Here is a 26,798-nt window from a genome sequence, read left to right as displayed (position 1 = left end):
AATGGCACCCCACCCTTCTCCAGGGGACTTGAGGTCAGGGGGGCAGCTACATCAATACAGCCTCCTGACCTCGCTCCTTGAACCCTGGAGCCTCTGTACATCTGTGGCCACGAGACCAGGGAAGATCTACAAATGTCCCAGGTGTCATTTACAGAGGGAGGGAGAGATGGATGACCTGCATACATCTTCCTCAGTTTGCAACTTTGCTTCTTCTCCGCGGCTGTGACCCTCAGCGGGGCTGGACTGGCTCACGTTGAAGGTTTCTTTGAAGCCTCGGGGGACCTGGCTGTAAGTTATAGGCTTTATTGCAGGGAAATGGATGGGTCGGGTACCTGCTGTGGCCTGTCGTTAGCCCCAAGACAGTCTTATCAGCTTAGAACCTATCTGAGCCCGCAGCTTCTGGGGATTACTTTTGCAGCCACTCCTGTCTGCCTCTGTGCCCCTGCTGCAGCTGAACGTCCCCTGCTGTCGGTGCAAAGAAGCATCGCCACAATGGACCCAAATGACGCAGAGTGAAGAAGCTGCATGGGATTATCTAGTCCCATTCAGAAGTTGTTTGTAAGCTCTCAACATGACATGCCCTCCCTTAAACGTTATTCATCCCTGCTCTCTACAGGAAACAGATTACCTACAGTAATTGAGGCTTTGATTTGATGTTCTGTGAAAGTGGGCGCAGCAAAAGCACTCTAATGTCTTTTCATTGTGTGCTTTGAAGATGAATTAGAAGAGAATCTGCGACGCACATTGTCGGGAATCTGATACGATATAACTCACACGATGAGTGATCTCAAAAGAGCATAAATGTGGTGTAAAACGCTGAACCATCCCGTCTGAAGTCTTGTTTTTTTCATGGGGTTACAACTCTGCGTTAAACTAAAGAGCGCTGAAATAATGGAATAAGACATGAAAGAGAAATGTACAAAACAGAATTAAACTGTCCAGACAACAAAAACAGAATCATTATCCTACACCATGCCTGTGAGCGTTGAGCTTACTTATTTTTGGAGTAGTGTTGATATCCCACAATGCCCAGCAACACAGAAATGAAGAAAACAGCTGGAAAACATTTAAACAAACTTTGGACATGGACAGGTCCTAGTGTGGTTTCTCCTTATTTGTCTCCTCTGCCTCTTCTTTTCTTTTTCTACTTAAAGACCGAGAGATGACAACGCCAGTGATATTTTCAACTTTTTATCAGACATTATTCTCCATTAGTAGGCTACCTATATTAAGTTAGGTATATTAAATGGTCTTCTCGTATCATAACAACGGACTACCGCCGCCTACTGGCATGGAGAGTTATTTCCTCTCAAGTAATGCGCAGAACAAACGTGGTGGTTGGCTGTCGGCTGTAGTCTTTGCGATGTGTTCTAGTGCAACTTTTTGGCCAAGACGTGAGGCGGCGCCACAAGCAACCTTCGTAGCCGCTAGTTCTTTGCTGCCTGCTTGGTGTGTCAGGGCCTTAAACCGCAAGGTCAGGGGTTCGATCCCCAGCTCCTGCAGCCACCTTATTTTTCAAATATGAATGCAATGTCCATGATTCAGATTGTAGCCAAGATAAAAATTGGATCATCATGTAAAAGAGAGATGTTTAAAAGTCGATTGGTAACTACACTCGTAAGCAGATGCAGTTTTGAAGACGTTAATAAAAAGCAAAGTCAACGCCAGATAACCAATAATTACAGCGGATGGTATTCTGCTTCTTTTGTCTTCATGAACACAGTTATCCTGTGCACATCTAATGCCTGCTGAAACCTTAGTGGACGATATGATACTTCTTGTAATACTGATGAAAATAAGAAATGAATAAAACTCTTGGGTGGACACTCTACTTTCGTATTAAAAGTGGAAACAGGTCAATATGCTGGATTTTTAAACAAAATGGCTGCCAGCAGATGTTGTAGATTCAGCACTTCTGTGGCCTTGGTTCTGCTGTTCGCACACAAATTCTTTGATTCTGACATCTTCCTTTGTATCTAAAAAACGACGACTGAATCTGTTCATAATTTACGAAATGAAAATAGACACTGGTAATGACAATAAACCACTGTCCTCAGGACTGGAGATCACAGATGCGTGAAAAACTGTGGGGCCCGCTCTTTGAAGGAGGAGACAGCATTACATTTCAAACATTATTCGCCTTTGTGGACATTTAACGGATCCAAAAATCCCATTTGGTGCTAATTTTCTATCCCCATTCCCAGGAAAACAGGGATAGATTAAACAGACACATTGTAAACGTGTTTGGCTTTATCTGTTCTGATTCATTTTGTAGAGCTGAGCATCTCACATGGGAATGATTAAAACACACGCCTAGCTCTCCTGTTGAACAATTGACCCAGCGCTCAAATAAAAAAGAGACAGATTAGGACAGTTGGGCCGACCCGTTGGTTTTTCTGGGAGGGAGAAATGTTGGTTTGTGTGCTGTTGACAAAGATCTTAGTTTCTGAGGTCATGTGGGCGGGTAGTTTTGGAAAACTGAGATTTTTATCTGCGTTTTGGTCTTTTGTACAGACACAAATGGTGTCTTAAATCACTGAAAACGCACCTTTTGAAGATGTTCAGAAACTACCTTGAAGGTGTTTCTGTGTATAGACTGTGAAAACTGAGTTTTGGTTTTGTAATGTAACGCTGTGCGCCAGTTTGTCCTCCGTTTGACTTCATTGTGCAACGCTTTCACATTTGTTTACAAGAGATTAGTGCGATGGCAGACTTAACCAAATGAGTGCTTCCACTATGTTGACAGGCAGAGGCGCCTGATGGTCATTCCAGAGGAATGGCGAGAACATTTTAGCATGTCAGGGACATAGTTTTTGACTTGGCGTGCTCATGACAGCCTAACAGTGCGTTTTGCGTTAAAATGTGGACAAAGATGTTTTTGAGAACTTAGCGTGTGTGGATGAGAATCTTTTTTTAAAATGGAGGAGGAAACCTCCAACATATAATGGCATGTAACAGCCCACATGGCTGAGCTACTGTGTTTCTTCATGGCTCATCATACTATTAAGTTCAGTTTGTCTACACTGCTGACATCAAGAACAATGAAACCTTGAATAAAAGAAGAAAACGTGCTGTGAATAATGAGAAACAACACAAAGTGTATAATGAAGATGACAACGTCTTGCTTTGTTTTCATAATTTGTTCTGAATCCTCAAAGCATTTGAACCGTGTAGCTGTTATTAAGAAAGACATCTTCTGAGACTTTACAATAGATCTGAATGTTAGATGATCTGTGAACAGTTTTATAGCTCCATTACCCAAAGTACGAAAAAACTGCTCTTAAATCTTGTACTCATTAACATCAATTCAGCTGCCAGATCCACTCACATCTCAAATATAATACATGCACTGTCAGCATTCTGATAGATGGATGTTTAAAGAAGATCTCCCATAATTAGAGAAATCAAACCCACAAACGAGCCGCAGCTAAACACACTAAACACTCAAACTGGGACCCTGTAGTCTCATGTGGTTACAGTTTGCATGTCATAAACAGCTGTTGTTTAAAAGTGAAAAAAAGGGCAATCAAGGTCGTTTGTTCTAAACATCTTCAGCTCGTCTCGCACTAAAACGATAAATGAAGGAATGTCGACCGAGGACTTCAACAGTGTGGTTATTTTACAAATGTGTGGCATTACATTATCATCCTCAATCAGGAACTAATAATCTTCATTGTTATAGCAAAGAAACACAGAGGGGAAATTATAGAGACAGAAAATAAAATAAGAAAAGTAATGAAATGGGGCGCTGGTGGCCCAGTGGTTATTGCACGCGCCCCATGTGCGGAGGCTGTGGTCCTTCAGGCGGGCGGCCCAGGTTACAATCTGACCTGTGGCACCTTTCCCGTGTGACATTCCCCACTCTCTCTCTCTCTCTCTCTCTTGGATTGTCCAACTCTGTCCACTGTCTGATCTCTACAATAAAGGAACAAAAAGCAAAAATAAATCAAAAAAAAAAGAAATGTAATGAAATAAACATTGCAAAAATAACACGTCATGCATCCTAAAAAATTCTGCATGAATCCCACTTTTACCTTTACAAGACAAATACAAGTATTGAGAACAGCTGATTCTGTACAATTCTTGGCTTGTCTTGAATTTTAGTTAACAGAAAACAGTTTGGGAGTTCTGTCATCCCTCTGGTTACTTATGGAGTCAATATACTGTACACATGTAATTACTGTATATGTCTGCATGTGCACACATTTATTTGTGTATGCCATGTTTGTAAACTACATGTATTTGTGCATTTGATTGTGCACACATGTCTAGTTTTTGTAAATGGTGTATGCATTGTGTATAAATTGGAAAGGTAATATAGGAGAGGTAATATATACATTTGCTATAAATTTGCTCTCCTGTAGAGTCATAGATTTGAACCCTACCTTTGCCCTTCTCTCATCAGCTAATAGTAACAGTCAACGCTAAAAGAAAAAGCCAGAAAAACATACTTTAAAAAGGAAGTGTTAAATAATGGATTTATTTACCTAATAAAGCATTGCATCTGTTATAGACTCAGTTGTGTCTAAATCCTCTGATCTGACTGCAAGCTGCACGTTGTAGCTGTTTTCCAGGAGGCTAATGGCCCACCTGATCTGAATCAATCAATTCATCAATATTTATTTTTATAGTGCCAATTTATAACAAATCTTATCTCAAGACACTTTACAAAAGAGCAGGCAAAAGACCTTACTTATGTTACAATAGAACATTGGGATAAGAGATGAGATACCACCCTCTGTTTCTGAAAAGACCAAATGTTACATTGAGAAAACATTTTTAATATGGCGACCACCATCATTGGGATTCAAAACTCCTATAGTAATGGATGACATCACTGAGACTACCTCCATGTCTCATATAGTCTTTGGTTAACAGAGACAGTTATTGTCCCCTTGTGATATTGGTTAGATTTCCAAGAGGGGATTCAGGTTTTGTTAAACCATTTTACTAAAAGAAAGCCTGGTGTGTCAGACTTCTTATCTACTCTTTCTTCAAGGCCGTTAATCTAAAGACCGTCTAACTTTGTTTTGGCAAACATTGATCTGCATGCTGAATGAGTATCAGTGATAAACATAGCAAACAAGCATGATAGTGTCTGGTTTTTCATCCTCTGTCACATGTGTATGAATCATCCCACCACACACACACAAACACATACAAGCAGACGTGTGACGGAGCTGTGCAGCTCGTCCTTTTAAATGCTCTCACTGTGCTGCCGTGGAAGGACGGAGGCTCAAGACTAAAATAAGAGTCAACTCTTTCTCCCCTTACCGCCGGGGAAACCACACACCTTTTTGCATGCTGTATAAATGTTTTGACATGGGGAGGCCAACAGGCTTTCTCCTCTCATGCCTATTAAAATCATAATCCTCCGTCACTAAATATATGTACAGCGATGAGCACCTCGAGGCCAAAAGGATGGAATTGTTTGTTTATTTGAGTCTAGGTGCTGAATGTGCAGCGGAAAGCCCTGTCACAGCTCAGGCGCTATTGAAATGTAGGCTGAGGATTGAAATACACTGACCTCATATTTGACTTGTGCTGACCATAAGCAGGCATACAAATCATGGCCTGAACTGAGTCAACAAACCAATATCTGGGTTTATTTGCATCTCACTGTGCAGTGCTCTCAGAGCTGATACCTGTACTGCTTTGTGGATTTATTGAACGTCACCTCTTCTTTAACAACATGATTGACAGCTCGGCTAAAGGAAAGCTGACGGATGTAATCAGGAGGTGATTTGTTTGAGTCAAATGATGTTTGAACTCAGATATGCTTTGGCCCCTGGGTGCCCTGAGGGCAGCTCGACTCTTTGATGTCCCACACGCCTTCAGTTTGCCTTTCTGGGTGGGAAAAACAAAACCAGAGCGAGTCCAGGGCTGGTTTGGAGCAACAACACTAAGACTTTGTTAGTGTTTCAATTTCATAGGCGCTTTTTAGAAGTTATTTTTTTTAAGCATTCCTGTAAAATCACAGGATTCTGTATGATCATACAAGAGCATCCATAAAATTCAGCTTTATAATTCAAAACAAGCAAGTCCTTCATAACTGTATAATAACCTATAAATGGTGTGGTTTGACATGTTTAACAGTATTTTTTAGCAAGCAGTAAAATAAACTGAGGTGGAAGTTGAAACGAAGGTTTTGAATTAAGTTGCAACTTCAGTGAAAACTCATGATATGAACAGAAATGATATGGTACTAAGTAGCTTGAATAGCAGTAGCTAGCATATGCTACCGTTAGCCAGACTAAACTATTACAGAAGCTCCATTGCGGCTGCTGCTGATGTGGATCAGGGTCCCATACGCTAGCATCTCATGCAGACCCTAAAGACGGCTCTGTTGGTTGCATTGTAATTATACAGTCAGTACGATTTCATGCAGTTAGAAAAAGTTGATTTTGAGTTGATTTATTGTGTTAGTCCTGTGTTTTTGAGGTAAAACTGCTAGTTTTGTCAATGGAGTTTGTTGGCTTTAAGTGATGTTACAGTTTCTGGTTGGAAAAAGGATCTTTACAAGGAAGTGTATCTTGGCAGCGATCCTTTCATAAATGTTGTCAGACAACAGTCAAAAAACAAGCATGTCAACGGAAAAAAAGTTATTTAAGGGAAAAAACTTTTTACTTAGCATCTTTTCTTATTTTGTTGAACTCAAAATTATATACATAAAAATGAAGCCAAGTTGCATAAATACCAGAATTCCCCTTTAGGAAGAGAATTTATAGCTTTGTCATGGAGACCTTCCTGTCAAAAACACATCTGTCAAACTCCACACCATAATATAATAATTTATCACAAATTCTGAGCTTGCACCATAAAGTCTAACATTTTGAAATTAAAACCTTTTTAACATCCTTGAACTCACTGCAGCTCCACAAGCCCATATGGTACCAATAGCTAATATTTTCCAGTTCCAGCTCCAATCTTGGTTGGCTGTGTTTTTGATGAAAACACGCCAGAAATGTTACTAAAATATTCAAAAGGTTTCCAAGACATTTTAAGTGTTCAAGATCCCAAGGAATTGCACAGCAAACATGATGCTTTCCCCGCCTGAATGAACGGTGATAAAATTGTTTCGAGATGTGGGTGGTGAGTCAGAGGTCAGGAACAAAGTAAAACACTGCTCGGACCAAAAACAATTAAAATATACTTTAATTTCTTCTGCTGTGCAAATAAACCAAAATGACGTTAAGCAATTAGCAGCAAATCCTGAGATCACTGTTATCATTTAAAGCGATGGATCATAAATATTTTTTATGTGGAATTTGACTTCTTTACAACCAGTAGAGTCGCCCTCTGCTGGCCATTAGCAAGACTGCAGGTGCAGGGCTCTGTGAAATTGGCTACGCTTCTGAGACCAAAGGGCTTTATGCACTTCTTATACTACATCTAAGGCAGAAACACCAGCATTAATGAACACTAGTACTGCTTAGTATAAAACAATTGATTGCTTATAAGTTTGGAATATCAACTTTACAAAGCAGCAATGTAGCAACGCCTGTGAGCTGTTGATTTTAATGACATGCGTAATTATCTACAATCACCTCCTCAGCACATTCTCCCAATTGGCGGTTTATAAGCTGCACAATTTCTTGTCTCTCACTGTGCCAGCTCTGCCCTGCACGAGTACTGCAGTAACACAATATCTACCTTCCTCCAACTTGGGGGTTTCCGATATTATCTTATCAGTCCTCAAATTTCTGAAACTAATCTGCGAGGTGTGGTGAGCACGGAGCCTAGATCCCAAACACACAAAAAAGTTCTGCTGCTGCAATTAACATTTCAAACCATTACAAACGGGAGTTGTCTGGCTGAAATATGTTGATGCTGTGTTAACAGCTTGTTTCTGCTGCCCCCTAGTGGCCAACAAATTATTAAAGTTTTACAGTTTGTCAAGTGTGACACTCAAGTCTTTTATACTAAATTTTGACGGCTTTATTTGCAACCGGTGGCCAGTTATAGCGAGTCCAGTTTCACACAGATGGCTGGATATTCTCATTGGAACACTTCTTGCACATATAGGTATCATCTTTCTCACTTAGTGTAAATAAATTGCTTATCTCAGCATGCAGCAGAGGTACTCAGCAGGCCTGTGATGCGATCGTTTTTCTCACAGTGAGGACTAAATACCAGAGAGCACAATGGAGGTGTAATGAAGTAGACATGAATTGGTTGTGAAAATCTGGGACAGGAAGAGGACTATAAAACCCAGTGCCAATGGATGACCTGTTGAAAAGGCATTCGCGTTTTACAGGCTTTGACTCTCCACTTAGAAGGCCATTGTTAGTGCGAGAGAAATTTATACTCTCTTTCATAGGTTGCCTCCACTCTAATGTTTACACACTTCATGGCCCAGCTTTGAATTAGCAGGAGGACTTCATATCGTTAAGTAGGGTATCCTACATTTGAACCCAAGCATCCAACAAACCAACAATCAAACACACCCAGACTAGCAGATGGCCATCAAGGCATTTTCATCTCCCCTGAATGTTCCATTTCATGCCAAAGAGAAAATGAAGTTGCATATTGACAGGAGATTTTACAGCATACCACACTTGTTACACTGAAGATCCTGTTTAGAGAGCCATTCGTTATGGAGTGAGCTGCTTACTTAGGTTGGAGCCGTTCCTCAGCGTTCTCCACATTCACAGAGTGATGCCTCCACTATGTATGATCACGCTGCCTGAGCTGCAGCTCTATATGCCAGCTGTCACCGGAATGACCTCTAATTATCACTGAGCTGTTGGCTTCAGTGTCCCAGTGGGTGGGTGTGTGTTTATGTGTGTGCTCCAAATCTGTCCATGACCGAGTAAATACCCTCCAGCATGGACGTAGCAGCGATTCTGATCAAGGAGTGCTGCTGTTGGCTGCTTGATTGTGTTTGTATGTGTGTGGGCATGCATGTGTTTACACCTCGTTTGCCTTTTTTGTGCATGTACAACCACACAAGTGGGAGGCAGCAGCAAAAAATCATATCTTCAGTTACATAATGACATCCCATGAACACGTGTGAGGATGACTGATGACCTTTGCTGCTCTTACATTTTTATTTGGTCGGTTTGTCCCCTTGCATGTCTGATAGTATGTGTAAGACAACTTAAACAAGGCGTACAGTTCTGTAGCATTTATAAGGCCAGGACACACTACAGTATGAGTGTGTGATCTTATCAGTCAAATACCAAAATCTCAGATGTTTCAGTTTGGGTAAAGGCTAATAAGCTGACAATGGATTGCTTTAGTTTTGTTTAGAAAACTAAGAACATTTGAAAAGTGGATGATAATATCAGGGTGACCATCACTGTTGACTGTGACTGTTAGTTGTAGCATCGAGGATGCTCACATGGGGGAATCATTGAGTCGCCTCAATTGAGAATAATGGAGCCATCAAGGAGGAGGATGTGTGTTAATAGTTAGTTCGCGTTGTTAGCAGAAATTAAGGTCGTTCTGTAATGTGCTGTCTGCCTTGGGTTAGCATACGCTACAGCTGGCAGGCAGCTGCTAGCTAGCATCGCTATTTATCCTTAGTTATGGAAGTTGAAACGGAGTATTAAAGACAAACAGTGTAACTCACAGCTGAAAGATGTTTGTGAAACCACAGACACTTTTTAGTGACTTTTCATTGTTTTTAACTTTATTAATACATTTTTGTATGGAATGTGTGGAATTAAAAGTGCTTTAGTAACCTTTATTTTATAGCCCTAATAATACAATGTCCATTTAATTTTGTTATATTATCTATTATTTTTACTTTATGCTTTAAAAATCTAGCCCCCAGATAGCTCTACAATCACGATCCCCTGCTGCGTTTACAGGTGTGTGTGTGTGTGTGCGTGTGTGTGCGTGTGCTTGTGTGTGTGTGGCACATTAAATGATGCCTTGTTGTTGTTTAAAAACAGAGCAGAAACATTTTCCCACCTGTAACCAAAAAGGAGGTGATGCTGTTTTAATTAAGGATGGATGTTCCGCTCTCCCACACACAGTGTAGGTGGACACACACACACACACACACACACACACACACACACACACACACACACACACACACACATACAGCCACCCACACATGCTTTCCACTTGTTGACCTGCGGTGCCAGCCTGATCTCGTCTTTCTAGCAGCCCATAAATGCAGCCTGCAGCGTGGACAGCCCCCTTTACACTTGAGGGTCCCTCTCAGATCTCATTACAGTGTATCACAGCTAAGCCCACCATGTGTTCCCTCTGTGGAAAATCCTGCTGTTCTCAAGGTATGGCTGAAAATCATTAATTCCACCTCCCCCCAATCTTATACAATCTCTCACTCCTGATGTTCAGAAAGCTAATGAGAGCTCAATGGAGGGGGAGATACCAGCTGAACGGATGGTGGTTCTCCACTATATGATCCATGAACGAGGGGTGCCACAGACCCGCAGAGACCCTCCTCAGTGCTCACAATGAGAGCAGCTTTGCTTATATTGTTTAGAAATGGTCTGAAGAGAAAAGGAGGAAAAGTTAGAGGTATTCTCTGAATGAAATCTCACAGGATGTGAAACCTGGAGCTGGGCCGGCCAACACTAAATCAAGACAGAAAGGGGTTCATTAATTTGCTTTTTTGTTTTGCTCCCACTGTCAACGCTGGTATTTTTAGAGCAAACATGGAGAGGTTCATTCAACAGCTGTGACCCACCTGGGATGAGCGTGAGCATGTATGTTTGTATGAGGCTGTTATTAGTTCATGGTCACCTTCCAGGCTTAGCAGTCAGTGACGACTGGCTGCGGTGTGAAAAGGAGCCAGGCCACACACACCTCGTAGGCAGCTAGTCTGTTTATGTCCCACCATTTCATCCTCAGATGTATTTGCAGGTTTGCATGAGTCTAGTCAGCAAACTGACTTGGCTGTTTCATGAAAAGCTTCTTCTATCCATTGGTGGATTAATATTAGATCTATAAATGACTTGAGAACGAGTACCATGAGGGGTCATGAGTTAACTTCTGCTGTGATTTGGGGCTGATAGACGCATGAGCTGTCAGACAAACATTAAAACACGTTCACCTACTAATGTTCTTGGTGTTTCAAGTCACCATCTTTTTAAATGATATAGTTTAATTGAATGAAGGATTCTACAGTGGTTTAATGAAAAAATGACAGTCCATATTATAGCCCGTCGAAAGGGGGTTTCCTTTTCTTCCTCAGCTGGGGTTTCACAGGCGGCTTACCAGGTGGGTAGCTTCCGTTACCGTTGCGGTGCACGGATCTGACAGCCCCGTCGGTCTCCAAAGTCTTGGGGCTTTTGTAGAAGCCAGAGACAAATTATTTCCTTTTTAAAAGTTGACCTTGTTTACAGTCTGATTACTGGCTGCACTTACATGCAGATATCTGTTAATTGGAAGATTGATGAAAGCAAAATTGTAATTAATTGAGGATTGTCCTGTTGGGATACGTGCAGAATGCATTTCGCCACATTTGTTCTCCTCACGGCGTGCTATTGAGCGAGCATCAGAGAAAGTAACAGGTGCAAACGTTATCAATCATTATATTACGGCTGAGGTGGCAGGGCGAAACAGATGTATGACAAATAATTTGTGTGACTATCAACAGCAGAAGAAGAGTAATCTAATTCCAGAGAAACTCAACTTGACTCTGCAGAACCTGTGCAGTAAGATAAAGTAGGACATGCAGTTCATTTACCATCGTCATTTTGAAATCACTCGCCGCTGCTGTCGCATATATCATACCCTACTCTTGATGACAACGCTGCTCTGTCAAACACCGGTCATTACCGCTCATATGTTTCCACAACGTAATGTGAAATCACGCACTATGGAACTAAATACACACCATCATGGATTTAATGTAAAAGTACAAAGGTGTAATGATGGTGGAGCTTCCTCATGGCAGTGTTGCAGAATCGCAGTGTTTCAAGAGTTATAGACTTTTCGAGGGTATTGAGACAAAGTATTGTCAGTTTGCTTTACTGGCCTTTACAGGTCGACCTGAAGAGCTCAGAGAGTTGATCCTCCGCACGCTGATACTGCTGTATGATCTGATACTCTTTACTCCCTGAAAGGTTTGACACTGAGGTGCACAGGAACCAGAAACATTCACAACACACTGCGTGCACTGCCCTGAACCACTGCACACGGGGATCTGGGATGTGGAGGCCCACAACTCTGCGTCCACAAAGATAATAATAACATGCTTCTTTGTCGCTCCCTCCGTGCAGAAATCCCAGCCTGCTGCGATCGCAGGGGCAGGAACGAATTCCTGTCTGGAGATGCCAGAAGCTGTTAGCGTGAGCAGCGGTGTTCGCTCGCTCAGCTCAAAGAAGAGGGAGGAAGACGAGGGTTCTTCTTTACGAGGGAGCACTCGAGCCAAACTAACACACAGAGGGGAGACGCACATGTTTGCTGGCTTTTGGTTGATTGGGAGGGGATTATATCAGTGAAGTTAAACAGAGCTTTTGGTAGTTTTATAACAATACCTGCTCACTGTAAAATGTCCTCCTCAAGTTCCTTCTTTGCTTGCTCCATTTTTCTACCTCTCATTTTCTCAATATTTGTGCAGACTCTCCACTTTTTCCTTTTTTATTACCTGCCCTCTCCACCTTTTACAATTTCCCCTCTCTCCTTTCTGCTAGTTTTTCCTTTTAAGCCCTTCTGCATTTTCCCCTTCATCATGCATCCCTCGTCTTGTACCTTCTTCTCTGTTCTCTTTCTTTACAACCTGCACTTTTTTGGCAATTCTATACTCTTCATGAACTTTTTCCCCTGCTTTCTTTCTTTATTGTCTCTCTGCTTCCTTCATACTTTATTTATTTTTATTCATATGCCTCTGTTAACTCTCTATCATCACCATCTTTTGTTTTCCTTTGTCATCATTTTGCACAGAAGACTGGCAGTTTGATCCCTTACTTCCCCAGGACACGTCATACTGTCCTTGGACAATTCTAAATGCTCGAACTCCAAATGCTCCCGTAGTGAAGAAGCCATAACTGTGTGTGTGTGTGTGTGTGTGTGTGTGTGTGTGTGTGAATGAACTCCTTCTCAGTCCATCTCATTTTGCAGCCCCATTAGTGTATTAAAGTGTGTGTTAGTCTTCTTTCGCTGTTCCTTCCATTAAGACAGACAAACCCCTTCACTTCATTCAGAGCACTGCTGCCACAGTTCAGATCTTCATCTTAACATTTTTTGTACCATAAGGTTTTATTATGTTGCAGGAAAGCAGTCGGTGTGGAGTGCATAGTGGCCCGAACGCAATCTGCCTTGGAGCCTATGAAGCCATCGTTACTCATCTAACAACAATTTAACTTTATCTAATCTCTAAAAAATTATAACTGCACAACGTCAATCTGCCCTCAGACATCATTTCTCCATTCTCGTTGATCAAGTTGATAGTCAGACTGTAACACACTTCTGCCACACTCCTGTTGACCTCCAACTTTATTCCTGTTCTTAAGTCTTGACACCAGGTTTCTAAAGGGATAGGTTACAGTACAGCTGCTGGGTTATAAATCTCATCTCTGCTGTTGTTAGCAAATGTTCAACAAAAAAGATGGAATTAACTTCATGATATGCAAAATGTCACAACTTAGGCCATTTTTTTGTTGGAAACCCTTTTATTTTCATCTCTGGCAATATAGTGTTCAAAGTTAAACGCTGTTTTAATGGTTTTTTAAAAAGTATGTTGAGTATTCTGTTTGTGAAATCTGTCCCAGCTGTCTTGATCTCCTCCAACTCTTCCCTTCCATTTCTATTTATCCCTTTACTCTTCCCACATCTGCTCTTCTTCCTCTCCTCCTCCCTATCCGTCTGTTTCAGAGCGCTTCAGACAGTTTTACTCACACTGCGTCTCTGTAGCAGTCTGACAGAGTGGCAGACAGACGCTGAGACAGGGGTCACAGTGGCGCACTGAGCTCTCTGTGTTCACTGTGACGGCTCTCAAAGTTTGTTCCTCTGAAGTGACGGGCTGCTGAGCGCTGTGGTTGATGGGACACAGTTAAAGTTACAGCAGCAGATGGAAAAGCATTAGAGAGAGGCATGCAGAAGTCCTTCACATGCCCCCCAGCCTTCATGCAGCAGCAGCAGCAGCATATATACGGCACAGTATTAAAAGCAGAGGGTCACATATATCTTCATGCTCCGAACACATCCTGGGCACCAGGAAAGAGAGGCTCATAGCTTTCCCACATTGCACCTTTGGGTGAATTTTGACCCGTCCATGTTGCTCACTCCCTTTCCTTCTTCATTTGTCTTTTTCTTGTATTTCTTTTAGTATTTGACACCTCTGAGCTGCCACCTTTGCTGATTTATTTCCACTAGGTGCAAAAGGGAGTCCCCCCATGAAGGATGTGGCAGGTAGCATGGTGTTACACCACAGGCTCTTGTGGTTTGCATTGTTGTCCCTCTGCACTGACGTCATTTGACATTCACTCGCACTGAGAAAACGGCTGATCTTGTTACCATTCAACAAAAAGAATAAATCCCCGGCTGTGTAAGAGTTTATAGGGCTCCCTGGATGTTATTTATCCCTGTAGCCAGAGGGGGATCCCATGTGAGTACAAGGCATTCAGGGGTTAATGTGAAATCCTCCTTATTCCCCTCATACAGGATGATTTATTCCTCAGACTTAAGTTGTAGCACATGTGTCTCGCATGGACAGAGCAGCACATCGGATATGACTGCTGCCCCTCATGTCTGGGGACTCATTTGTTGAGGGTCCAAAGGGGTCAGAAATAATTTTTGACCCTACAATCAACCGAGTCTGCAGCCGTGGAGCGCGTATCAGTTGTTGCAGCGAACCTGAAAGGTCCTTTGTGTTGGTTTAAATGCAGGAGGCTTCAGCTCCAGTACCAACAGCTGGCAGGCTGTCACGCTAACAACCGTCCGAGGGGAAGTGATGAGAAATCAGTCTCTTTTTTAGTGATCGGATCATTTGGCTCGGCTCAGCATTACGAGCTCTTTCAAAGGAAAACAGCTCTTTAATAAGGAGCACTTCTAGATTTTATAATCATTCAACTTTAGCAAACGTTTGACCTATTGGTTTGAGTGCATGTGTTCACAAACATTACTTAAAGCTCCTGTGCAGAGTTTGTAGCTGATTATGAAACGGACTGATTCATACTGATGCCTCTAAATGACCAGTAAAAGCAAATGAGACCATCAGCTACAAGATCGGTTATTTCTCTTTTTAATTCAAGGTTAGTAATAAGTTTGACTGTTAAAGACAGTAAAATATGTTTATTCACCACAGAACATTATGTACCCATGTACAAAAATAGGATCAGCAAAGACAACATGTTCCGCTTTGTCAACAAGATCAAGACAAAGTGGCGTCACAATAATTATTCTAGTTGTCTAGTCTATAAAAAACTGCAGCATTTTTTACTGACTGATGTATTTCACATGGGGGGGGGGGGGGGGGGGGGGCGGCAGCACAGCATACATAAGTCAAACTATGCTTGATGTATGACAAATGAAGATTTCTCCCCCCCAAAAATCCCCCCCATGTCTTCACATCCCAGCACATTGTGAACTAGATTCATTTTGAAATATCCGATCATGAATGTGAGCATATGTTTACCTTTGTGACTTAGAAGGTGAACAGTGCAGCACTGCTCTGCATAAACTGTATCTGAATATGTGTATTACACTTAACCTATGGTAACAAAAGTACCCAGAGTGCATAGCATCAAAATATAATCCCCCAAATACTACGCCCTCAAAGGCCCAATGATGTCCTCATATTGTTGCAAATTACAGTAAGCTCAAATCGTCAGGTCTGCACTGAAAACCTGTTTTACATTTTACTGGGCCATTTTTGATAAATTATACTTTGTTTGAAAAACCCCCCCAGCTATTTTCTAACATCTGCGAGTATCATTTCTTAGCTTTTCTCCGAGGTGATGATGAGATGCTGGGGGTGGGGAGCACCAAATCATTATCTTGCCTAGGGCACCAAAATGGACGCAGGTGAGACATTTCTGTATTGCTTTTAACAAATATGTTACAGGGTCATCCTTTCCCCAAAAGCATGGACTTTGGTTTAAAGATGGGATAAGGCTCCAGACATTCACTAAAAGGATCCGGCTCAAAGACTCGTTCACGTATACTAGTGAGCGCCAACAACTGACAAAGTGTTGACACAGAGAACAGGCTGCTGTACAGTCATCAGATCTGTTCATGACTGGAGGCTACAGATCTGTAAGAGCCATTAAGGTGAGCAGCAAAGGTTAGTGAACAGGAAGTGAGGACTTGTCACGCTTAAAAAACACACCTCGGTTCCCATTCAAAGTGTGTTTTCACCCTCCTCCACCCATTGTTCATCCCTGTCTCCAGTATCCACTTGGCGTCTATTCTTAGCTGCATTGTAGCAGGGATTATGGTGACATGTTGTCTATTGTCGCTCTTACAGCAGATACAGCATCCTTGGCTGCAGGCAGACAGGTCAGAGAGTGCAGGTTGCAGATGTCTTTACACGCACGGAGCAGCAGCATGATGTTAGAGGATTACTCACAATGGGGAGTGGGTTTGAAGTGGAGTTTTGTCATGAGTGGTGTTATGAAAGATTTAGTTTACTGGTTACTTTATTGATAGTCTAAAAACATTTAAGGAATAGTTTAGCATTTTGCCATTTATTACTTTCTAAGAGAGTGTAAGATGAGTAGAGCAAAAACACTCTTATATGTACAACAAATGTGAAACTGGAGCGAATAAGTGAGCTCATCTTAGCTTAAAACCTTTAAGTAGGGGCAACCAAAAACATAGTTTATGTCTAAAGGGTAATCAATCTTAAAGGTGTAATATGTAAGATACTGAATTAAATCATAAAATGACCTTACTATATCTTCATCAAAATGGAGAGAGGTTAGAACACAGGAAGGTTTGCAGACTGATGCAGAGCTGGCTAAACACTGAAGCTTCAATGTCCGCAAAAACGGCAACCTGAGACAGCTCTCCCCAATGTTTTGAAATGTGGCTGCAGTTCCCATTTTAAACGCGATGTGTCAAAGTTACATACTGCTCCTTTAAAATTATGGTATCATCCAGATGGGCGTGGTTTGGTAGAAAGTAGCAGTGCACATTCAGCGAGCTGATAACACAACGTTTTTGTTCACATTGAACGTTTTGATGTTATGGCCTTTCTAAGATTTTATCATCAATAAGGTAAAAATCATTTCGAAAAAATCTTCAGGAATTGTAGACGTAGTTGCAAGCTTGCCAGCAGTCTCTTTGAACAAAAGTCATATGAGTATCTCTGAATATTGATGATCACAAACATAAAAAAGATTAACTTGGTTTGAAATTAAACAAAGGTATGATGTTTCTTGCAGGTTTAACCCTGTGGTTAAGAAAAAGATTCAGGCACATCAGGGACACACAAGTCTGTGTGAGGCAGGATGTAAGGTACCTCACATCGTTTTAGAGACACGTTGAAAGGTTTTATAAAAGAAAACACAACAACCAGCACCTCTGAATCTCTCTTTGTGACCTCCTGGATTCTTGTAATCAAGTGGCATGCCCAAGAAATACTCACCTAAGCCTCCACAAACCAAAACTTTCTCAAGATTAATGAGATATAAAGTGTTAATACATGATAAGTGGTGGTAACTTTTGAACACAAATGAGCTGTAAGGTAGAATTATGTAACCTTTTCATGAGGACAGGCTGATTGTTTTCTTCTGAATTCTGTCTTTATCCTAAGTGAAATGTCTTCAAGATCTTCAACCAGTCCAGTTGCCTTTGGATCAAGCTTTGAATGTACCTTGACCTTGATGACTGAGAACCTACACGGACATTCTTTAGTGTAGCTGAGCTCCATATTAAGATTCTCCTCTAACTGGCCTGTAAAAGTTGGTTTTGGTGTCAGACTCTTATTCTAATACAGCGAGACATCGTTTAAATATGTGCGAAAAACAAACAAACATTGCGTTTATTGGTTGGTTGTATGAAGTATAAGTGTCCTGATTTCAAATAGCAATGTGCAATCAGGAATAAATCATTTGCAGAACAGATGAGAAGAAAACTACAAGCTGAACTCTGAGCATGAGATAAACATTTTCCCACTGCACCAAAGATGACAGGAGCCAAAGTCAGGTCAATGGTGCAACTAAGCCTCAGTGCAGTGATCCATCAGTTTGAATCTATTCCATTTTCACATTTGTTCAGTTTGTGCAGAGCAGAGTTTGACCCCATTGTTCCCCACTGCTCACCATCTGGACCGTCTGTGTATTTGTTCACCTGTAATGTGATATGACCCTGCAACAAACAATCAAATCATTTCTCTTCCTGCTCTGGTTAGAAGCCCTCGATTGTGCAAGTCTGTTCACTCAGAACCAAACAAAAAACACAGATCACATCATCATGTAGCTCATAAATGTTCAGTAACAACTGTAATCAGTGGTTTAAATAAAATTAGAAAGGACTCCATTTATATGCATCCAAAAATATGTGCAGTGTTTATTAAAGGCAGGGTTTGTCATTTCCTCCAGATTCATTTTTTTAAGATTTTGGTTAAAATTGTCTTTAGGTCCTGACAGAAATTAATAACTCATGTGCTCTGAAAAAGGAACAAAGAAAATCTGTCATCTGTAGCATTTGTAATGCTGTAAAAACTTGTCTGCCACGAGGTACCAATCTGATGAACCAATCACACGCCTCCCTGTCTCCCTGCTCGTTCTCTAACCCTTGTGTGCACTAGCCCACACACAAAGTGCATCACTGATGACAGAGTTTATACTGTGAGTTTGTCTTTGGCCGTTGTGAGCAGTAAAATAGTCACTTTTTTTTTAACATGAATTATGATAAAGTTTAGTGTTTACTTACCGCTGAATGAGACATGAGACGACGTAGATTCTGAACAATGTAAGAGATGAGCTGAGGTCCGCTTCTAGAGCAAGTAAGTGAGGGGCGTCGCTGTTGAAGGAGCACAGAGGGAATGCTACTTTTTAAAATCATGCTAGTTTTCGAAAATTACCAACCCTGCCTTTAATGCCAGACTGAGACCTTTTTTTAGAGCCTATACAATACAGACTTTGATAGAGAAGAATTGATATTCCTTTCATAGACTGAGGGGTAGTAAAAACTTAAAATGTATCAGATAATGAATGATTAGCATGGGATTTTAAACATTACTGTACATGATATTAATGAAGATTGATACTGCATGAGTGAAAGTGAAAGTAACAGTGTACATGGCGTCAATTATCGTGATAGATCAGAAATATTGCACATGGACCTTGATAGTGAATGTTATATTGCACATGATAATAAAATCTCATGCTTATACAGTTCAATGGTAAAAGGTAGAGTAAGTAAGTAGAGTAAGTAAGGTAGAGTCCTGTGGTGTTCTGCTGTGCTCCTTGTTGGTGTCAGACTATTCAGTTTTTTACATTGAGACATCTTCAACCGATGTGATTCACAATGATGAAGAAACACAGGTAAAAGTTCAGCCTGTCTGCTATGTCCTTCTTTAAAAAAGTCCTGCGTCTTCATGCTAATCGAGTTAGCCTTGACCTGGAAGAGACGCTGCCTTGTTTCCTATGACGAAGGACTTCCACTTCTGATAATGCGGCCACATATGCCTCCAATAAGGCGCGGAGGGAAATGGGGGTCAGAGTTGACATCACTAAGGCCACAAAACATCAGAAGACTGAGATATAAATCTGACAAAGTCAATATTAGTCAGGTATGGGGACTCTGAGCGAGACATCTCTTGATCAATGCAGAGGCCTTCTGGGGCTTTTAAAAACGTCTCCCCCCCCAGCCCTGCCCTCATCCCTCCTCTCTTTAACTCCAGCCTCTATCTCATCCATCTCATCTGCAGCAGTGCTGTTAGGCTGCTCCCGCTAACCCAGGAATCCATACACCGCCTTTCCTCCGCTCCCCCCACCCCTGCAGAGTCCCATTCAGCCCACAAACAACAAATAAGTTACCTCATCTGACGGGTGACTCACTGTGAAACCAGATATGAACGCTTTCATCTCGTCTGCAGAGCTACTGACAGCCCATCGTCAGCGCAGGTTTGACAAAGGTTTGATCTTGGTGATAAAAATTTGGCACAGTTGATTATTCCACATTACACAGGACCATGAACTTTAAAAACGCACACATGCAGACCCTGTTTAAGGTATTTAAAGAAGCAAAGCTGACGTATAGGCTTATCTCCAGCTCTGCATTAAGTTGAACCACACAGTACATTCTTTTTAAACCGTCTTTGAAGTCGGCAAATATTTCTTTATTTATCGGTCCAGGAGCTCCAAACTCACCACGAGCTCCCCAAGCTGAATCCAAAAAAAATTCTCACTGAAAGCAAAGTTTCTGGGAAGAACTCTGGGTCACATTTCACATTTTTAAGAGCAGAGAGTTATACAAGTATGCCTGTATTCAGACTTTATATAAATCCTGGGTTAAGTGTTTCCCCTGACGCTTCACTATATGAAGATCAGCATCAGAGAGATGATCGACTGGACAAATACTGTAGGAGTCATGTAGCTTGAACAGCTGATTTAGGCCGAGGTTATGATTAATAGCTGCTGGGATTTAAACTCTGCTTCCTCTTAGCATTAGCTTAGCTCAGTCATTTTATCAAACAGTACAGTGACCGGCTGACAGGCTTCTTTTTAGAACTCAAGGCCCATGTGTGAACTAGTGGTGTAAAGCTGTATGCATTTTGTATCAGGCTGTAAACATGTTTATGTTTCCTATATAAATTGACATTTCAATACAGGACATAACGGGAATTTCTTTAGCTGTCTGTAGTTTGTTAAAGAAATCTCAGACTTCTTAATGAATGTGTTTCTACAGTATATCACACAGCAGCTCTCAATTTTAGAAATTGTGTTTTATTCTTGCTGCAGGTCGAAAGGCTAAACGCTGAAACTACCACTTTCTCTATCACTGACACTACCACTGACACTGACGAAATCACTGTCACTACCACTTTCTCTACCACTTACACTGACACTACCACTGGCACTGCCACTACCTCTGACAATACCACTGTCGCTACCACTACCACTGACACTACCACTGACACAACCACTGTCATTACCACTGACACTACAACTGTCACTACATCTTTCTCTACCACTGACACTGTCACTACCAGTGTCACTACCACTGACACAACCACTGTCACTGTCACTACCACTGACACTACCACTGACACAACCACTGTCACTACCACTGACACTACCACTGTCACTACCACTGACACTACCACTTACACTGACACTACCACTGTCACTACCACTGACACTACCACTGTCACTACCACTACCACTGACACTACCACTGTCACAACCACTTACACTGACACTACCACTGACACTACCACTGTCACTACCACTTACACTGACACTACCACTGGCACTGACAAAACCACTGTCACTACCACTTTCTCTACCTCTGACACAACCACTACCACTGTCGCTACCACTACCACTGACACAACCACTGTCACTACCACTTTCTCTACCACTGACACTGTCACTACCACTGTCACTACCACTGACACAACCACTGTCACTACCACTGACACTACAACTGTCACTACATCTTTCTCTACCACTGACACTGTCACTACCAGTGTCACTACCACTGACACAACCACTGTCACTACCACTGACACTACCACTGTCACTACCACTGACACTACCACTGTCACTACCACTGACACTGACACTACCACTGACACTACCACTGTCACTACCACTGACACTACCACTGTCACTACCACTTACACTGACACTACCACTGACACAACCACTGTCACTACCACTGACACTACCACTGTCACTACCACTGACACTACCACTTACACTGACACTACCACTGTCACTACCACTGACACTACCACTGTCACTACCACTGACACTACCACTTACACTGACACTACCACTGACACTACCACTTACACTACCACTGACACTACCACTGACGCTGACGAAACCTCTGTCACTACCACTTTCTCTACCTCTGACACAACCACTACCACTGGCACTGCCACTACCACTGACACAACCACTGTCACTACCACTGACACAACCACTGTCACTACCACTGACACTACCACTGTCACTACCACTGACACTACCACTGACACTGTCACTACCAGTGTCACTACCACTGACACAACCACTGTCACTACCACTGACACTGTCACTACCACTGACACTGACACTACCACTGACACTACCACTGTCACTACCACTTACACTGACACTACCACTGACACTACCACTTACACTGACACTACCACTGACACTGACACTACCACTTACACTGACACTGACACTACCACTGACACTACCACTACCACTGGCACTACCACTGACACTACCACTTACACTGACACTACCACTGACACTACCACTACCACTGACACTACCACTTACACTGACACTACCACTGACACTAGCAACGACAATCAGTGGATGTTACTTAATGTCTTTAGCCCCTCCCCCAAACTTGTATCTTAGAAAAGCTGGAACTCACATGAATAAAAACGATACATCGTTTAAAAAATCAACACACATTTGAATAGTTTTCATCAATAAAATATATCAGAATATGCCTTCACATTTGTTCTTACCAAACAACCTTTGAATAAATATTCCATGAATGTTTTAACATGATTCTATTTAACATGTGCTAATCTAATTTTGACAACCTCAGAGCAGACAAAGCCTTGCGCCCCCTCACATCTCAGATGACCCTCCCCAGGCTGGGAACCAATGATTTAGAGCATCACAGAAAATGAAACTATACAGTCATATGAAGACAGTGGATTCCATCTTCAGGGAGCTGATCATTAAAGTGCACAAGAGGTAACGTTGGATGTCTTGAAGCTAGAAAAGAGTCATGAAAAAAAAACAAAGTATGGTGGGAGTCACACAGCTGGTTCAATAAAATGCTTAGGTTAATGTAAACACCAGACGGTATGAGATGATATCCAATATAAACAGCTGACCTGAAATCTTAAATTGTTATGATTTCACTCAAAAAAGACTGCCCTAATTCGCTGTAACATGATCGTCTTACTGAACAGTTTGGCTAAAATAATCTGCCAACACATAATCAGGTGAATTAATGAGACATTCTTGCTTATATTTAATAGCAACAGTATGGAGGTTTCTCTCAGCACAGGGAGCAACTGGAGCAGAACTTGTAATGAAGCATAGAGAGAGAGCAGCACATGAAGACCTGCTCTTCCTTTTACACTTTAAGGTAAGATGTTTACAGTAATTTCCTCCTTTACATTTCATCATTCGCTCAGAATCCAGTCAATGCACTTTGTCTCTAACATGCAAACCTAGATCTAATCCGTGCTTTTCTTTCTTTCTCTGTGGTTTCATGCAAATCTAATAACCAACCCAACATGCACACTGTCACATTGTACCTACAACAATCACTCTCAGTTAGACACGCTGCAGAGACAACCCAACAGTTCATGGAGATACACTTTGTTAAAGTGGATAATTGTAACTCTTAAAGATATAGAACCCTATTTAGACGATGTAAAGTGTTTTGTATAAAGCCCCACACAGTGGGGCTGTGGGCGAGTCTGACTACATTTTGATATACTCTGTGCACAAGCTTGGCGCAGAGCCAGGCACAGAGCGCAAAGAAGTTCCTTGGTTATACTTAGGTGTGTTTTGGTTGTAACATGAATCAAACCAATCAGGGTGTCAGCTCTCATTCTCAGGTGCGTCTGCAGCGCTGAGTGTTAAAATGGGAACTGCGTCAGGATGAAAATAGGAAAGACACCTTTTCTAGGCTCAAAAATGTTCTGTGCTCGGTGTAGGATAAGGTCCATAAGGTAAAACCTGGTTGTCAAACCCTTCTTACATGTCTGCTGTGCTTAATTTGTGTGTTTTGATAAAGTAAATCAACCCAATATAGCAACACACTGCCTTTGACTAAAGCATGATCTTCAGCTGCTTACTTTTGCCAAACAAACTTACTACTCTTTTAACACTTTTAGACCATAGACACTGATAAACAAACAGATCGTTTCTGTGTTTCTAATAATGCTGATTTTAATTTAAAAACATTTGCTGATCAGTCCTGATTCCTAACAGTAATGACAGAAAAGCAGAAGATGTCATTTTGCTGCGATCTGGCTTCTGGAGAAATGTGAAAATACTGAATCTATCATGATTCTTCCCGGGTGGCTGCGGCTCAGTGGTATAGTTGTTTGTCTCAATCGGAAGGTTTCGGGTTTGATCCCCAGCTCCTGCAGCAACATACCCAATTTTAGTGGGTGACATGTGTGGTGTCAGAAGACTATAAAATATTCAAGCTCGAGTCCCTTTACCATTTTACCATTCCCATTTTCATTGCAGGAATTTGCTTTAGGCCTGCTGCATGCACAGCAGTTTTCTATCTAGAGGTTTTTGTAAACAAACACTGTGCTTATAATAATCATCACATCATTGTTTTTACAATGCAAACAGAATTTGGCCCAACCACAGAGACCTGTCCTATAGTTATAACATATTTCACATCACATTATCCTGCATTAAGTTAACAAATCTTTATTTTCCTGTCATTGTTCAGGGATCATCTCCCTTTGGCTCCTTCTTTATTAGCCCTGCTAACACTTGTGCTGCAGCCAAGGCAGCAACCCGAGCCTCTCTGTAGCATTTCCACCAGCTACAAGTGAATTGAAGTCGAGCAAATATACTGTAATTACTTTGCCATCTACTGATGTGAGAGTATGTCGAGCATGGAGGAAGTGAAGGTGGAGCCGCAGCTGGAAGCACGGATACCTCCAGAGAACACGATACTCCTGTACAATAACTGTGACATATGGTAATAAAGCTGAAAAGGAACAAAGTGCGCCTTTAATCTAAAATGAGTTACCTTCATGAAAATAAGCACATTCGCTGATGTTTCTGCAGCCAGTGTGTACAGAACATTTATCATGCAGCTACCCGAGCATGAACACTGAAGTGCGGTATACAGAGAGTAAAGGAAACGCTGCAAACACTTGAGTGGCTCTCCTCATTAGACTCTAATCACACTTTAATGTGGCTCAGGGTTGATTTACTGCGTATGTGTGACGTATGTGTGACTGGTCCATTAATCAGTGTACACTTACTTTAATGTGCTCCTGATAGATTGAAAGGACTTCGCCCCTTGCTCCTCCGCTTGCCATTTCAACGTCATTAGACGGTATTGTTTTGATAACCAGGACAGAATCTTTGGTATGGCAAAGACTGGAGAGCGTTTGATTAAATGCATCAATCTCTTTTTAGAAAACTCTACGTGCAAACTGGTGTACACATGATGAAACTGGTGCTCTCAGTACGAATTAAAGCAACATTTATCTGACTTTTAACAGCAAAAAAAACCCATCCTTGTCACTGAAATAAGATGGTCTTAATACTTAAGAGAAATATGAGTGAATTTCATGCTATATAAAAAATCCTGTACAGATAGTTCAGTGTGTGTTTCATGAACTCTGGACCATCACACCTGAATAAGAGCTTTGTAACAGCTGCACGGCATGCTGTGCTCTATTTCTGATCTGGCCATTTATAACTGAAAAGTACACCTTTGGGTTAGCCGCAGCAAACCCATGTTTTCCCTGTGCACTTTCTGACAGTGCATTCTGTCTGTTATATGTTCCTCACAGGCCGCCTCTGCATGTGCTTCTTCTCATCCTCTGTGTGAAACGTGGTCTCAGCCATGTCTGCTTTTCATCGGCTAAGGCTAATATTATGAGGGAAGTTCCTGATACAGTATTCAACCTTTGTTTTACCACAAGTATAATATTGTCTATTTGTGTAGCTTATCTCGTCCTTTTCACCCATGTTGCTGGTGATAACTTGACAATCTTACTTTAGGTCGGTCAAATAAGTAAACAGGAAATCAGGAAGCAGTGCGTTTAGAGCAAGCTGCAGAAACCTTACAGCCAAAACATTCAGAAAACTCAAAAGTGACAGGAGCTGCAGTTCCTTGAGTGGCCACTTGAGGCTGGCTCCAAAAGAGAGGAAACACCTAAATACACAATGTGACATTAGAAATAAAGATGTTTTCAGCCTGTTGGGAAAAAAAAAACATTTGGATTTTTTAAAAGTTTCTTTCCTCATGCATGAAAACTATTTTCTCCCCTTATAGTTATCGTTAGCATTTGAGTTATAATTTAAGGCAGGTTGCCGTTCACAACAGACTGTTAATAAAACATGGACATGGTCTCAGTGGCCTCACCCATTGGTTTTTTAACAGGTAATATAAAACCCAAGACATGACGAACTCCATATCAGAGACACTTTTCTTAAACTACGTAACTTTAGATCGATTTAGTAACAGGCAAAGAGGTGGAGCTGAGGCCTTCAGCGTCCTGGCAACTACATCCCTAATTATATTCACTTGTGAATAACTCCGACATGTCATGAAATCAAAACGGTTGGATTCAAATAAAAATTAAAGAAATTAGTGAGTCAGGCAAAAAAAGGTTTTCTTTTGTACAAGGCTGTACACATGTGCATGTCTGCAGTCAAAATGGGCATTTGGGGACCTACTGTAATTGCGACTTTAGGGTCTTTTGGAGACAGCCTCAGGTGACAACTCGAGGAACTGCAGTTTTTTGCACTTCTGCACTTCAACACCAGAGGTTTCCGTAACTGTTCACTAATCAGTCTAGTCCTGTTGGAGGTGTCTGCCTGTTTAAAGGAAACTTTAGCCTACATGCTGCTGCAAAAGTGTAATCAATGTGGAATAATGATGTGTCTAATGGTAAATGGACTTTGGATTTATTTTCTAGTCTCCAGACTACTCAAAGTGCTTTTTCACCACAGGTCACACCTACACAT

Source organism: Labrus mixtus, chromosome 14 (genome assembly GCF_963584025.1).
Source record: "Labrus mixtus chromosome 14, fLabMix1.1, whole genome shotgun sequence".
Taxonomy (NCBI): domain Eukaryota; kingdom Metazoa; phylum Chordata; class Actinopteri; order Labriformes; family Labridae; genus Labrus; species Labrus mixtus.
Note: the sequence above shows the minus strand (reverse complement) of the source record.